The following is a 15,286-nucleotide window of genomic DNA, read 5'->3' on the forward strand; positions in this document are numbered from 1 at the left end:
TTATGCCTCAATAAATGTTTTCAATATACCAGCTATTAAAAGCAAAAGAACATTTTCTTCCTAAATGCAGTTTTTTCCCCATTTTACTTTAACATTCACAAAGACCACTGAAAATGAACTTGGGGAAGAAAGAATTATAGAGACAATGTGAAGATTTAAGGTGACTCAGGGCTATCCTCTTTCTTGTTGGAAAACTGATATTCTGAAACTAAGACTGCAGTTCTCCAACACTGTAAAAGTTTCAGTGGAATTTTAAGCATGATGTTTAGACATTCACCCAAAGAAGAGGTCTAAGTTAATAAAGTTAATATCTGTTACTTAAAAAATACATTGAATTTCATGATGGATATCTGTTTTTTTGCTTGTTTGTTTGTTTTTTTGGTAAGGGCAAGGTATGACAGGCACCATACCTTGTTACCTAGCTTATAAAATGCTAGTGACCCAGTAAGAAATATTATTTAATCTTTGTTTCAGTTCCTACTAAGATTAATATTTTTGTGACTTGTTTTTCTAAAATGAATGGTTTTATACTGGTGTTACCCTGACCCTGATAAGGCATACATTTTCCTTCTGAACTAACAACACTTAATGTGTTGTAAAGAATTTCAATGACACTGGAAGCAGTTAAGCTAAGTAATCAGATATGAAAAGAAAATATTTTCATGCTTTGAAAGTTATGGAAAGAAATTATACGAATACCTTTTTTTTTTTTTTACTTTCATTCCTTGTTTCTTGCTTTGTATGTTAGAAAGGCACACTATTAATTATTTGAATCAAAGAAAGAAAAAGCTATTATTCTTGCTTTCTCTCCCCTCCTTTTTCTACTATGAAAGCAAAAGCACAGAAACATTTTCCTTCTACTTTGTGGATTTGCAAGAATTCATGCGTATGAATTTTGGTTTGATTTAAAAGAAACAACTTAGGACAAAAAGTGTGTTTCCTGAAAACGTATAATATTCATAAAAAGTAAACCTGCAAGCATCCAGCTTTCCAGTTCCTCATACCTTTTAGAAACATGAGAAATCAGTGAACACCGAGAAAAGAAAATGTTTGTTGAATTTGAAGGTTAATTTAATTACAAAAAGCTACAAGGTAAACTGAGTCTCAGACTTTGATAACATTGCTTTTCTGTAATGAATTAGGGAAAGGTACAACTGAACTGAAGTTAAAAGCAATATGAGCAGGGTCATACATTTCCACCTGTTATTTTTAGGTGTTTTACTATGAGAGATGTGAATGTGCAGCAAGCAGGCATTAATTATTCAATCCTCTGTTTGGAGGCCTGGTGAAGAATAGCAACCACTTAATTTCTCTGCATAGACAGAACTTCACAGGATGGTGTTTACAGGGTGGAGGAGCTAAGAGAAGCAGGTGTAGTGTCTCTAGGATGGGATCAAACGTCTACACCTCTTATCAGGGAGCAGCTTATTCTTCCTGGGCCAGGTACTAGGTGCTCAGAAAAGCCACAAGTGTGTTGGCTGAGAGTGACATTCACCAGTTCCTTGCTATTTCCTAGCTGTGCAAAAGCCACTTACACTTTTGCCTTCTGCGGACAGAATTGCAATGTAACTCAGACTCCTTTTACTGTGATGAAAATCGTTCTGCTTTGTGGAAGTCTCTATGCTGAATATGCTACTATTCCTCTTGGAAATACGTGATTGAAAAACAAACATTTCACAAGGTTTTTGAAACTGGAAAGAATCTGTGCTCTTAATAACATCCAATATGCTAATTTTAAACCAAATTTAAATAAGCCCACTCTAATGATATCTGGGAAGAACACATTGTGGATTATAATTACTATTTCAGGTTTAGTCGTCTCTCTAAGGTGCTTTCTAAAGCAAGTATCCCTTGTTGTTTCACCTCCAGATGAAAATTATTTGAAACTGCTGTTTGAAAAGGGAGTGTCTTTCATGTAACAATTCCAGGTAGAGGAATATTTTTCTACCTGTCTACTTTTTCTTACAAGAATTTAGAAATAAGTGTAATTAAAAAAATAAATCAGGAAATGAAAAGAAAAGAGATGACATGTTTCTAGAGCATCCATCAGCTTCCAGGGAACAGCAGAACTTGTTTGAACTGTCTGATACGCTGAAGCCCAGGCTGGGTTGTTTCCCTGGTGCAGATTTCAGAAGACATGAAGAGCATCCTATATTAGTCCAAATTGATAGGGTGAGTGGAGGGGCAGGCGCTGAGCTCTGCTCTCTGGGACAGCGACAGGACCCGAGGGAACGGCATGGAGCTGGGACAGGGGAGGGTCAGGCTGGGTGTTAGGGAAAGGTTCTGCACCTGGAGGGTGGTCGGGCACTGGGACAGGCTCCCCAGGGCAGTGGTCACAGCACAGAGCCTGCCAGACTTCAAGAAGCATTTGGACAACGCTCTCAGACACATGGTCTGATTTTTGGGTGGTTCTGTCTGGAGCCAGGAGTTGGAATAAATGATCCTTTTGGTTCCCTTTCAACTTAAGTTATTATATGATTTTATTCAAGACCCAATGTTGTTTTAGGCTGAGTTTACTATTTGCTGTTGTCTTGTAATAGGAATTATAGAAAGCTACAGAGAAACTGCTGGAAAAATAAGTAGACCAAAATGTGCTCTTAACGTTATCTGTAACTAAAATAACATTATCTGTAACTAAAATTATCCATTAGTAAATGTGCAGGAAAATATTATTTTCCTGTAACATCACAGCAAGAAATAGCACCAGTGTGAATATTAGATAAAACCGATCTTCTGTGTAGTGCTCCATTCACAATATGAAGTCACCAAGGTTCCCAGAAGAGTTATATGTCTGTTTATGAAGTCATCAAGGTTCCCAGAGATGTTATATGTCTGTTGGTAGCGTTTTGTCAAGGTGCTATGGAAGCAGTCACTTGCATTAGAGAATTGGTGCTGGATGACCCCTCCTCCAGATCTCCTATACTCTGTGCCAAAAAAAAAAAAAAAAAAGGCAATCAAAGCCTTTTGATCTCAAAAACGTTAATTTCTTTTTTCCTGTTCCACAAAAAGGAAAACCCTTCTAACACTACCCACAGATAAAGAAATGTCACTGAGTAGAATCTGCTGGATTCCGTAGGCAAGTGATCAGGACTCAGGATTCCCTTTAACAACTACAGAGATTTTCACTAGCTTGTTTGCTATCAAACACAGAAAAAAACAAACAAACATGCACAAGCACTCAGTGGAAGGCACTGAACGTGATTGGGCCAGCAAGTCACAACGTGGTTCATATAAATGTTTACCCTTGGGTACTGTCCCACAGTACCTGTCCCATTGCCTGACATTTAGTAAGAATGAACTCACTTGCCATTCCTACTAAAATACAACAAAAGTTCCTCTCAAATCTTCTGCTTTTTGTACATGGCACTTGGCTTGATTTTCAAGAATAAGAGTTCTGAATAGAATGATTTGTTTCAAGCTTATGTCAAGGAAGGGATTGAGAGAGTTATATTGGAGTCACTTTGGTGTAATGGATTTTTGGTTTCTTTTTTTCTCGTGATGAAAATCTGAATTGAGTTGGTAACCAAAATAAGCCTTTGTCATCACGAATGGTGAAGGATTAATGTTAAAGTGAAAATTTCATATCTCAGACTTCAGTGTTCATTTCAAATATCAGTGTTGACTTTTTTTTTTTTTTGGCAAAAAGTAATTTTTTATTTGTTTGTAGCTCAAGTCTCTGTTCCAGTATCTGCTGATGACATTTGGCTACGTCTGAGCTGCCATTCCCACTCCGTATGCTAGTTTATTGAATTCAGTAAAACTGGCATTTTAAATCTGTTTCAGTTTAAAATAATTAACCTCAAGAATTTCTCCCTTTTAGTTGATTTACACAGGGGCTTGTTTTCCAAGTGATCAAAATCACAGAAGCTATACAAAATTTGTTTTAAATTTCAGATCTCCTTTAGATGTGGCAACAAACTAGCTCTTATTTTTAAAATGTTCTCAAAGTTAACAGAATAATTAAGTGCTATATGCTGGATGAATTTTGGGGGATCAGAGGGAAAAAGCATTTGCTTCTTGCTATTTGCTTCTTGCAATGAGAAGATTCAAGTTTAGCATCACAGATGAAGGGAAAGCCAGAGGGGATGTTACCTTAAATTACTTCCTTGGAGGCATATGATAGTCAAAAATATAATTTTGTACTGAGAACTAAGAACAATGCTCATTAAACAAAATAAAATAAATTGATTTTTAATTGATTTTAATTGATTTTAAATAATGAACCCTCATTTGAATGCAATTGTGAGATGTACATGACGATGATTTTTTCTGACCAATAAATACATATTTTAGTTCTGCATGGTTTGAATGCTTTAACACAGATTTGGAAAACAATGCTCCTTAATCACAGTGGAGACAGATCACAGGTAGTTTCCTCCCAGTGCCCCAGTAATTTGCCTTAAGAATAATATTGAACTCTGTCTCATTGCCCACGGTTCTTGGGTTCTCTACTATTATTTGGGTATCAATGGAATAAACTCAATGGTGTCCTAGGAATGACACTCACATCTCTAATTCTTTTGCTGTATTTCCTTGAAACTTCTGTTCAGATGGAAATTGCTAAGTCTCTACTGAGCCACCTTAACTGGAAGTATCTAGCAGAGTTTAATAGAGATTAATATATTTTTTTTTCCCAACAAAGCAGCTTTTCCAGCAAGAAGTCTGTTCGAACTTCAACTGAAACCAAATCTATTTATACTAAATGACTAGGAAAGCATCATCGGGAAATTACTTTTAAGGAACTGGACACCAAGGGAAGTGTTTGGTAGCAGACACATTTTTCCTATATCTGTCAATTTCTGGATGAAATCCTCTTCTTTCAGTTTTTGTACGATAAAGCGTGTCTTACTGGAACACACAATAATTACTGCTTTATCAACCTTCAGTTTCACTATGAATTTTGATCTGTGTGAAACAAATTGAAAGAAAAATAAATATAAAAATATCTTGGTCCTGCTGATGACTAACAACATTCTCCAAGTTTAATTAAAACTAGTTTTCATTAAAAATATAACCTGTTTTGGAAACTTTGTATGAAAGCTCTCCTATATTATACGCTTTTCCTCTGCCTTTGTCCAAGCATATGCACACATTTTACCTGCTACTTTCTTTTTTGTGGTATCTGTTGCTTTACACATATGACATGCAGAATTCAGAAGGTGCCGATGCTTTCTCATACATTAACTGCTAGTGACATGGAAGCATGCCAGTGGGCTGGCTTGAAGAACCAGGACTGAAAGTGCCCCTCAGCTACCCTTCAAGATAACAAAGAGGTGGGAGGAGACCAGACCATCTCTCTGGCCTCCATAGAGGTGATAACAACACTGGGACTCCAGTAGGAAGGAAAGCTCAATCTATTTCCTTTTTAAAGGTCATAAATGCTAGTGAAAGGTTTATTTTCAAAACAACACCCCTAGCACAACAGCATGAGGGTTATGGAAGGGCATGCTTTTTTGATCGTTCTTATTTTGAGTGTTCTGCATAGATCCATTATTTGTTTTGAGGTAATACTACAGTAAAGCTCTCTCTTCTCAGCCTCACTCTACCATACATAACGGTTGTGCTTTGTAGGTGGAAAGATTCTGTCCAAACTATGCTTTCAAGAACTCAGCACTTTGTTCAATATTACTATTTTACCAGCAGATCTCTCTTTATGCTTATATTATGTATTTGTTATTCAGTTCACCCTGTCTCATAATATCTGATATTCAGAAAAAAAAAAAAATCCTAAAACTTCATTAGTGCAATTTGATAACTTTCCAGAGGAAAAACTATTTAATACTTAGGATCCCTGTCATCAGCCAAAATGCACAATTTTAATTTGCAATGGCAGATATGGAAGTAGATAGGAAACAGGGATGAATTGATAGGACTTCCATAAACAGTGATTAAAGTGACTTCGCATACTTTATAAAGGCAGAGGCAGATCCATGGTTCCAGCCTCTAACATGAGAACTCTTTATCAAGTTAAAAAAAGGAAGAAATATATCTTATTGACATCACTATATAGTAGCCAAATCCCAGATCCTGTTCTCAGCTACTCACCATTTTTTCCATAAAGATTTCAGTATGACATGAATGAGACCAGGGAAAAAATTAGGAGAGTTACTTAGGAAGAATTAGATCATCTTCAGAGGTCCCTTCCAGCCTCAACCATTCTGTGATTCTGTGATTCTGTGATTCTGTGATTCTGTGATTCTGTGATTCTGTGAGTAGTTAAACCAGCTGGCCAACCTGTCATTCTTTCTAGTGATAGTAGAATCAAGTTACATTTCCACACAGTCTGCTGGCACAGGTTAAGCTTTGCACAACTGAAGCTCTTCTAGCGTATGTGCTCCTGATACCACTGTCCTGCCCAATCGTTTCTTGCCAGCCCTGAAGTTTGCACAGGGTCTGGAAATTCAGTATGCCTATGCCCAAAAGCTTTTGGGGACCCAGTCCTTCAAAAATATTTATATGAAGCTAAAGATAGAACCGTGGCATCAAATACAGTGCAAAATATAACGACGATGAAGTGAGAGACTTTGATTCATTTTCCTCCTCCCCCATGAAGGATTTGGACTCCCATCCCTAACCTCTTAAGGGAGCACTCTGACTAGAGCCCAAGGCTGTGAGGCTAACCCTGCTCTTTGTTGGCTATAGGAGGATGCTCTAATGCCATTGTCCATTACACAGCCAAAAATGCAAATGCCAACTGACAGGGAATAGAGAGAAGTCAGGAAGGGTAGTTATGGGCTATAGACTCCATCCTCTCTAGAGATAGCTCTGGACACTCCTCCATGTGTCTCTTCCGGAGGAGGTCTATTGAAAACTTGGAAGTTTGAGGTACTTCGCCCTACTGGGTGATTGCACTTATTGCTTGGCTACATATTCAGCTTCCTTTTTTTTTTTTTTCTTTTTTTTTTTTTTTTTTTTCTTCTCAATGAAGAAGTCATTCAGGTTGACTGGTGTGGTTGAGCACAATTCGCTAAGGTACTTTTCTTGGACTGAAACATTTTCAGTATAAAGACTGATTTATCCTCATCTCCAGGACTCACCCTTGCTGGATTCACTCTCTCAGAAAATATGCCCTTGCTTTTTTGTTCTCTTTTTAAAATAGACAAAATTAGCCTGGGGTACCTAAGACAATTCTTCTTGACCTAAGCACGTGCATGCCTTCAAAAATAGCTGAGAGCCACACGCTTGTTAGTGTTTTTGAGGCAGTAGTTCACCACTAGGTAACCTCGTGACCTTCAGTCACAGTATGAATATATTTAGCTTTCTTGTTTTCTTGAAAAAAAAACAACAACAAAACAGGCTTTGCACATTGAAAAATGCTAACCAATACAGACTATGCAGTTCAATAGTTATCAACAAAAATGATCCAGCTGTACAGTGGCAAAAGATCAGTTTCTAAAGATGGGAGAAACTGAAAGAGGTGTGATGTTTGGGGGTGGTTGGGAGATGGAAAGTGGGGCACGAATGGAGTGACTTGCAGTATCCACGGGCTTCACGGGTCTTTAAGGAGAAGAAATAGAACTGTTTCAGAGAGATGTACATTAGGAAGAGTGCAAGTGGACATGCCTACACCCTCTCCTCCTGCACAGTGCAGCTCTCACTGTCCTGACACTTCCCTGAATCTCTGAAGGCACAAGACACTCCATCAAAGCTGTCAAAGATACCTCACTTCCCCAGGACACTTACCTCTGCTCCTTATCTCTGTACATCCCTCAGCCCACCAGAAAAAAAAAAAAAAAAAGAAAAAAAAAAGCCTTACATTTTTATACTAAGTACCTTTAGTCCAAATCCACCCTTCATGGAAGAAGAAAAAAATAAATCTGAAGACACCATTCTTAGGTCAGGGAACTTCTGATCCACAGAGAGCTGGAGGCCCAACGACCATGCTGGGAAGTTGTCACTGTACCTTTTCCTGTTTCTTATATTCTTCACAAGACCTTGGTTTAGCTACTTTACTACCCAGAGCTGATATGGCTGTTTTTACATCCTCTTGCATCTCAACAACATCTAAATTTTAGGCTACACTGAACAGATATCTGTGGAGGGAAAAAGAAAAGCAAGAATTTGGGCCAGAATTTACCCTGCTGTAGGCAGAGGTGGGGCATGGCTGTGCTGTGGGTCTAGAGCTAGACATCTGCCAGCAAATGGCTGTTCCCTCCCTCCCCACCCAAACATAGCCTTGAATGCTCTGTTGGTAGCAGAGAATTGGGGAGATTAAGGTGTTCAGCTGAGGACATATGATCTTTGTCCCTTTAGACATTTTTAGACTTCATAATCTTCCGTACCTTGCAGGATCACACCATACATACTTGTGGTTTGGGGTGATGTAACCAGCTAACATTTCGAAGCCTGTGAACTTAACATCCACTTCATTATCCAGGTTATCTATGTGTTACTGGCCATTTTAGTAGATAGAATAGAGAAGCAGAGAGGGTGTGAACCACAGATGGAACAGAGAAGTGATGAGGGAAGGAAACATAAGAGAAGAACTAAGAAAACTCACAAAGAGGAAGAAAAAAAAAAAACGAGAGAAAGGAGGATAAGGAAAAGAGAAATAAAAGCCAAAAGAGCAGCAAGCCTAAACTGTATTCAAAAGTCACTTCTTATGGATACTGAAGTGATTAAAGATGATCCATGAGGGTAAAGTACTGCTAGGATGCTAGGGTCATTACCAATAATACAATATTGCCGATGTTCAGTGGTTAACCCAGTCATACTGCTCTGTGACCTCCACCCAACTGTCTTGTTAGGCAACTGAAAAGCAACAAAAAGATGAGAATGATAGCAAAAGTTTGGCTAAACTGAGGACAAAACATAAGTAAGAGCAATAAGAGTGAACGCAAAATATTTTGCTAAACTTTTGCGTTGAGAACAGACCACTCATATTGGATGGAAGAAAAATACCTATGGCTACCTCCCTAATGCACCTGGCAATTTTCTTTGAATATAATCAATGTCACCACTGAAAAGCAAATTATGCAATATACTACCCTGTGCAATAATACCACTCAATAGACATATCTGATGCCACCGGTAGTGCCCTGGCTTTTGGCAGGGTAGGTGGTAGGATTGTTCCAGATTTTCAGCAAAGGAAATCTCAAATCTAATTTAATATTTTCAATTTATTATCAAAACAAAAAAATGATATGTAAGTTACAAAAAAAAAAAGAAAGAAAAAAAAGATGCATTTATTTTTATACTGTTTTATGCCTTTTATCTACTATAAGAGATACCAAAGTAACTATACTCCTGTAAAATTGCTTATAACATCTTGCTCCCTGAAAACTGAGTAGAAAAATAAGTTGCACATATACCTAAGATGATTCCAAAAGCCGCTCTAGCAGAAGTGCAGGCAAGATGTTTCCCAAACATTTGTATTTCTAAGCTAAAATAAAGAAAAACGATGTAAATTAAAATGTTAAAATTTGGGAATAACAAAGATGAAATTCAAACAAAGCAGGGAGCTCTTGCACACCTTGCTGAGAGACCCATTTCTTTACATTTGCATGATCTCCTAGACTACAAAAATGCAGGTATGTGGCTATAGGAGCTCCTAAAGCAGACAGAGTATCTAAAATGATCAAACCTCGAACAAGAAGCCAGGAAGATACGCCAGAACAGAATCACTGAAGGAAAAAAATAATAATTAAGGATAATATAATATATATGAGATATCTTTGAAAGTTCACTTTTTGTTGCAGCTGTTTACTGTGTCATGTTCAGCACTTTAAATGTGTCAGATTTTTTAAATCAGTTAAACTTCTTAGGTGTGTAATTGTATGATTTCCATTTTTTGTTTGAAAAGGTTTCTGTCTGTTAACACACTGTCTCAGGATGGCAGGTATTACTTTTCATATGTATACACTGCATTTACCAAAAGTATCAATTTTTGGTCATGGTGTAGATGACTCCATATCCCATCGTACAACAAAATCCGTAACAAATTGCATGGAAAATCATGATTGATCATTTTCAGAGTTCATTGGAAATCTTGCCATAAACTATACTGAGCTCTGAATTACGTCCTATTAAGAGCTACCAAAGCTATTAGTTTTAATTTGCTAAGCATTTACTGAGACAAATATGTTTTTGCTGGAAAGAAGAAGTTTTATCCTGAAGCTTGATATCAGCAGATGAAGGTAATTTCCCAGGGAGAAGTGAAAAGACACTGAGCTCCTTAGTACTATCATATTAATGTAGGAAGAAAAAAACTGATCTCATCCACTTCTCATTTTCAGTTATTCCAGACCATTTTCACAAACAATTGTTTACTTGCTCCCAATTCCAATTGTATTAATGATGGCAATACAAAAGGTGAAGAGAAATATATATGGCAATACCTTCATCTTGATAGAGTTCTCCATTTAAGCAGACATATCTGTCTCATAAAAGGTGTGGAACAAGAAACCTTATCTCAGAATACAATTAAGATGATGATTAAACCATGGACTTAATCTGACACCAGATCTACTTGAATGTGAGAGAGAAAACAAATATTTGTAGAAATGGTATTGAAAAAGAGTTGACCAAACTCCACAAAGTCTATTATTCCAAGTTCAAGCCTATTATTTTAAGGCTTCCCCAATATTTGTGTGTCCCTAATCAGTATCTACACTCATTGATTTTGGATACTTTCCCTAAATTCATGTTTATTTTTGCAAGGTAGTCCAAAATTTTGCCTCCTCCCTGCTACACTTTGTGGCACAAAAAGTGTTCTCATATTTTAAAATGTAGATGATCTTTTACATTAGCTTCAAATAATACAGCATAAGGACTTCAGGGCTGATTTGTATATTAACATACAGTCAATCTGGATATAACGTATACTCAGCTTGTGTACTCACTTTGAATATATTACTATATACTTAGTATATGTTAATGGAACACATTTTTCCAATTTGTGTGCAAGAAAATGTGGACATTGAAGCCAGAAAAGATAGATGAAAAACAAATTTTCCATGGACTTTTTTAATGATTAAGAGTGTAAGGTTGGCTCTGATTTTAGAGAAATTCTGGTTTAGATTTGATCACGATCTTTTACCTCTGGCCTTCCTCTAGTAAGTACAATCACTAAAGCCTAGAGTAAATAAAATGCCTTTATTTGAAAAAAGCTGTACAAATAACCAGTTATCAAAGAACAGTGATAGTTTGAACCAATATCTAGAAAGCTTAGTATAGAAATAACTCTAAATCTTTTGAGCATGTTTACAGCTTTTGCATTGTTCACGGAGGCAGTACCTACAAATAACAATCTGATTGTACAAGTGACAAGCAGATGCATGGATTTTACAGATACAGAAAAATATCGTAATCTAATCCAACTATTTACTCAACACAGGCCATAAAAACAGCAAAACAGATAAGAGACACTTGAAAACTAAAGGTTAAAAAATCCACTTCATTATTTTCCAACTCTGAAATTATGAAACTCCCAAAAGAAAAGGAAATGGGGAACGGCAACGTTATTGTGGGACTTCACTCATACACACAAAGCAGCACGAAAGAAGATATGAGAAAAAGAAAAAGGGAAAGAAAAAAGGGGCTTATGGAAGGTTCATGTTGCCATTGAAGGAAAGTAACAGGGAAAATCTTAAGGCGTGATCAGATGTGTACCAACTAAATATTACCTGATTACCAGTAATGGATATATTCACATTTGTATACGTATTCCTGGGATTTTCAAAGTCTGACAAATAGCTCAAAGAAGTATAGATTTGGTAGGGGACACTGCTTCGCTGCTGAAATGAGATTAATTTCAGCATAGTAAAGCCCCATTAGTCAGATCTGGAGACTGATGTAAGTTTTGCATAAATAACACGTGAGTGAAAAGTAAGTAAAGACTGGTGTTTAATTGAACAACTGTATGACTGAACACATTTAAAAACAAAAACTAGACTGAAGGGTGAACCAAATGAAGGAGATCCCATAAAACCTATTAAGCCAACCGTAATCATCTCTGTAATAACAGTTATTTTTTTGAAAAAAAAAAATAATATGGTTGCTCAAGGAGGCTCAAGCTCTTCAACTGATCAACTTTGGCCCAAGGAATCTAATAGAGTGTTATTTGTCAGTGATCCTCACCACATCCTATACAGGGACAGATGTTAGATTTCATTCTTTTCTTATAGATGCCAATCTTTCAGGCCCCAAGAGGAAACTACAGTCATAGATGTTCATCAAACACAGAATATCTCTTCCAGCTTAGAGAAACTGGCCTGTTCAGCCACCTTTAAACTTCTTACAAACTCTTCTCTTTCACCTTCATTTGAAATAGCAAATACAAATCCAAACCTTGTACTAATTAACCTGTTTCCCCTTGTTAGAAGGTACATATCACTCTCACACATCTTGGTCTCCCTTTTTTTTTTTTTTTTAACAATTCCACTGCCCAAGAAAAAAAAATCAGAATAGTAGTAATCTGTATTTAAGCTGGAGCAGCTTCATAGCCTCACATTTGTATTACTGGGCTTATTATTATTCTATAGATAGAAGGCACTTTCATACAGGAAGCAGAATCTTGGTTCTCCTGAAGTCTAAAGAAATTTTACTGTTGACTTCAGTAGGGAATATTAACTATGGACTATAACAATGAGTGTACTTGCAGAGTGAATAGCATGGTTTACACACTTTGTTTTGTTTTGTTTTGTTATCCTTTGTCTTTAGAAATACGATGGCTGGAAATGAGAAAGTAAATGGTGATTCATATTCTGTGTTAAAATCTCTTCCTCTTTCAGGGAAGTTAACATTATTAGCTGCTGCATAGATAGTCTAATTTGGAAATACCTCCACAACTATCTGAACTCTCTGTAGACCTTCTTTTCTGAAAGGTCATAGAAAAAAGCTTATTTGTGGCTCTATTTTTCAAAATAATGTATTTCAAAATACACTTACTTATGTAGACATAAAGACGTGTGAGTGTGCCTGTCTGTTCTGAAGAAATTATCCCTTTGCTCTGGAGAGTTAGGTTTAGGCTTTTTAAATGTTTGACTGCCAACATTGCATGGAAACTTTTGTCTCAGGGAACTTTCCACACCAAATTTTCAAAACTGAAAAGCTGGGATACTGCTCATAAAAGTTAGAATGTTTAATGTTATCCATATTTAAACTGAACTCATCGTTTAGAATCACGACACTGTTCTACATAGCATTCCATCCTAAATAACTACGTGTTGAGCAAGGAAAGACTTTTGAAGTTAATGGTTGGACTTCATGATCTTGGAGGTCTTTTCCAACCTAAATGATTCAATGCCTTAAAGTGCTTATATAGGAATAAATAAATAAATAAATAAATAAAAATGTCCCTAGGAGATATTTAACACAAAAATTCATCACTTCCTACTCCCTTACTTATCATTAAGTACTAACATGAGATCAGCTACTCCAGAATCAGATAAAACAAAAATAATGGTAAAAGTACTATTAAGAGCTTAAAGTTCTGTACAGTAGTCATTTAGGACTCTTTATGTATGAGAGAACTATTTATTGCATGGTGGTCAAATCTGCAGTCTCTGGCGTTTCCTCAGGACTCACATTTTTATGATATTAAATTCTGATCACAGTGAAGATCGGGTCTCAAATTTAAATCAGCAAAGGTTTGCTACCAACAGAAAAGGAGATGAAATGACAGGCCAGATTTAATCTTTTCTCAGAGGATTTCTACGATATGGGGCTTGGCATTTTGGAGGTAAAAATAAAAGCAGCAAGATAATATGTTTTTAGACTGTAAATCTGTACATTTCCCCCCCTCCTGGATACACTTTTGTCTGATTATACATAACCACTCCGACTGTACTAATCACTAACTTTAAAAACTTTCATTTGTAGGCTTGGTCCCACAATGTGTGTAGCCATGGACAGCAGAATAAAACCATACACTCAGTGAAAGCCACCAAAGGTTAGTAGTGCATGGAAATTACTACTTTCTAGAAACTGCAAGCAGTTCTACAGCTTTTGCCATAACTCTGTGTTCCAGATAGATTGAAATTTTGCATAAAATAGACTGTGGAATAAAGGAGGAACTGGCAGCCAAGAGACAAGAGAGCAATTAGACAGAACTCACTGTCACTTCTGTGTATTTTTGGCAGCATTTCAATAACCTAACAAAGCCAGTAAATAACATAGCTGGGTTCTCAATTGCTGTGAGCTTTCTGAAGTGTTTTATACTCATTTTGCTGCTAAAGAATCAGAAACACAAGATGAAAGACATTTGAGGGACAAGCCCATACTTTGAAGGGGAGATTTTGATCTACAGGTATATTTTATGTTCAAACTGTGTGAGTTTAATATTGCGTATAATGAAATTTGAAAAAATACTTTTCCATTTTGGAAAGAAGTGGAATCTTTTTTGGTATTCAGAGGATTTCTTTCCACTTCTCCCTTTTAAATAAGTCAAGCCTTTGTATCTAAAGAATCTTCAAGATCTACCTGTTCCTTATTCTGCCTAGGGAGTTAGAGTGACAAAGAAACATATCTGAATGCATACTCCCTAACAGTCCTCACTGTTATGAAATGTGCATATACACATACACACATTTATATATATTAAATATGCATGTGCAAACACACACACACATATATGTGTATATATATAGTGTGTACACATACATATGTTGAAATTCAATGATCTAGGGACAGAAAGTCACATCTTGGCACAGTTATTACATAGTTACCTTAGCTTTAGTTGACCCTAGGCTTAATTGGTCTTTTTCCTTTCCTTTCCTTTCCTTTCCTTTCCTTTCCTTTCCTTTCCTTTCCTTTCCTTTCCTTTCCTTTCCTTTCCTTTCCTTTCCTTTCCTTTCCTTTCCTTTCCTTTCCTTTCCTTTCCTTTCCTTTTCCTTTCCTTTCCTTTCCTTTCCTTTCCTTTCCTTTCCTTTCCTTTCCTTTCCTTTCCTTTCTTTCCTTTCCTTTCCTTTCCTTTCCTTTCCTTTCCTTTCCTTTCCTTTCATTCTTTCCTTTCCTTTCCTTTCCTTTCCTTTCCTTTCCTTTCTTTCCTTCCTTTCCTTCCTTTCCTTTCCTTTCCTTTCCTTTCCTTTCCTTTCCTTTCCTTCCTTTCCTTTCCTTTCCTTTCCTTTCCTTTCCTTCCTTTCCTTTCCTTTCCTTTCCTTTCCTTTCCTTTCCTTTCCTTTCCTTTCCTTTCCTTTCATCCCAAATGTTTTAATAATCATCAATTTAGAGATCCTACAATTTTCCCTTCTTTGTTCCTTTTCTGTGCATTAATTGATCCCTTTGTCTAAAGTTTCCATCTTAAAGTTTTGACACTGAATCTTGGTTTCACACAGTATTTCAAAGA

General features: G+C 36.6%; 1 protein-coding gene and 1 long non-coding RNA gene across 4 annotated transcripts in view; one reads left to right on the plus strand and one right to left on the minus strand.

Annotated features, from left to right (window-relative positions):
• Positions 1-15,286, minus strand: part of LOC308185144 — an 80,121-nt gene that overhangs the window by 59,988 nt on the left and 4,847 nt on the right. The window lies entirely within an intron of this gene.
• ZNF366 (zinc finger protein 366) overlaps positions 1-15,286 on the plus strand; it is a 34,994-nt gene that overhangs the window by 3,605 nt on the left and 16,103 nt on the right. For 2 of the 3 annotated variants that reach the window (XM_080572913.1, XM_080572912.1), the window contains exon 2: positions 13,822-13,891. The gene's annotated coding sequence lies outside the window, so the exon portion shown is untranslated. Of the gene's footprint in view, positions 1-13,821; positions 13,896-15,286 lie in introns of all 3 variants that reach the window. The other variant, XM_080572911.1, reaches the window with a different exon arrangement.

Source organism: Anser brachyrhynchus (assembly GCF_964034855.1).
Source record: "Anser brachyrhynchus genome assembly, chromosome: Z".
In the NCBI taxonomy this organism is placed as follows: domain Eukaryota; kingdom Metazoa; phylum Chordata; class Aves; order Anseriformes; family Anatidae; genus Anser; species Anser brachyrhynchus.